We start from the raw sequence: 1,401 nt of genomic DNA, 5'->3' as shown, positions 1-1,401 counted from the left end.
AGAAAGGCCAAAAATGGGACTTAGCAGTTACTAATAGAATGTTCTTAAAAAGAGGTTTCCTCAAAATTATCTATATTCAGTTAAGTATGTATATTGATGGAAGCTAATCCTCTGTTGTGCTTTTGTGTTTCAAAATAAATTGGCTCTCTGTGCACCAGAAGGCCACTAGCTTCAAAAAACAACTTAAGGGATAGCATTAGATGAGTATTCTTAGGGAGAAATTCCCATGTCCCTGGAGAGAAAAGAGTTTAATTTTCTCTTTCTTTTCTTTTCTTTCTCTTTCTCTCTTCCTTCCTTCCTACCCCCCCCCTTTTTTTGTGGTAAAATGCAGGGCACAATGTGTATGCTGCTTTGACAGTTCTTTCTAAACTAAAAAAGATGAAGTTACTTTCCCTAAGACTAAATTCACTTATGCATTGTAAATTTGACCAAACATTAAGGCAATTGGTTCTGTAAGTATCATGAAAGCCTGTTCACCTTAGCATAATGCAAATTCTCAAAGCAGCAAGTTCCTAATCCTACTGAAACCCAACCCCGCTGTAACATTGTCAGATTTAAGTTAAAACTTTTAAAATATTAATGATGAATATTATGATTAATTTAGGAAAGAAAATTAGTACTGTAATTTTGAAATATTAATGATGAATATTATGATTAATTTAGGAAAGAAAAGTTGGTACTATGAAATGCTGAAAACCAAGGAGACAGAGGGCTTGTAACATTTAATGTAAAGTATTCATCATGAGTTAAGAGGCTTCACTCTGGAAATTTGTTGGACGACTCACAATCTTTATTGTCATGATTCAAATCAGACCTATTCCACTTCTACAAATTAAACTTCATACACCTGAAACTAATATAATACTGTATGTTCACTAACTGGAATTAAACAACAAAAAAGACTTCAGTAGGGTGCCCATCTGATTCAGTGTTAGGGACACCATGACTTACCTGTGCCAAAGATAATCTATGACAAACTATTCTGCTTCCTGCTTTGGCTTTGCTACCCATATGGTGACCATATCTGCTTTGTCTTTCAAAATCAGCTTGGCCCTATCACTCTGCCCTATTGAATTCAAGGGGCCCAGTTCAATGGCAGGAGCTTCCCCTGTCTTTCCTGATTTATAGAAAACAGCCACCCCGAGCTTTGAGGATCTTGAGACTCTCCTTATGAATGTATATTACACTGCCTTCATGAAAGGAATGTCCTCTGGACCCTTGCAAACGATATGGTTAGGGGGCAGATGAGCAAGTCTTACATGATAAATTCACTCTGGCATTACAGTCTACCTCCGCCTTGGATATCTTCCTCTTCCAGTTCCCAAAAGTATTGTCTGGGAACCAATGGGAGTTACTGAGAGCCTTTCTGGATGTCCTTGAGCTAAAAGTTTTTTCCTAATA

This window comes from Eumetopias jubatus, unplaced genomic scaffold, assembly GCF_037043125.1.
Source record: "Eumetopias jubatus isolate StellerSeaLion01/CBP00866 unplaced genomic scaffold, mEumJub1_p1.0 scaffold_3, whole genome shotgun sequence".
NCBI classification, from domain to species: Eukaryota; Metazoa; Chordata; class Mammalia; order Carnivora; family Otariidae; genus Eumetopias; species Eumetopias jubatus.
This window is presented reverse-complemented; position numbering follows the sequence as displayed.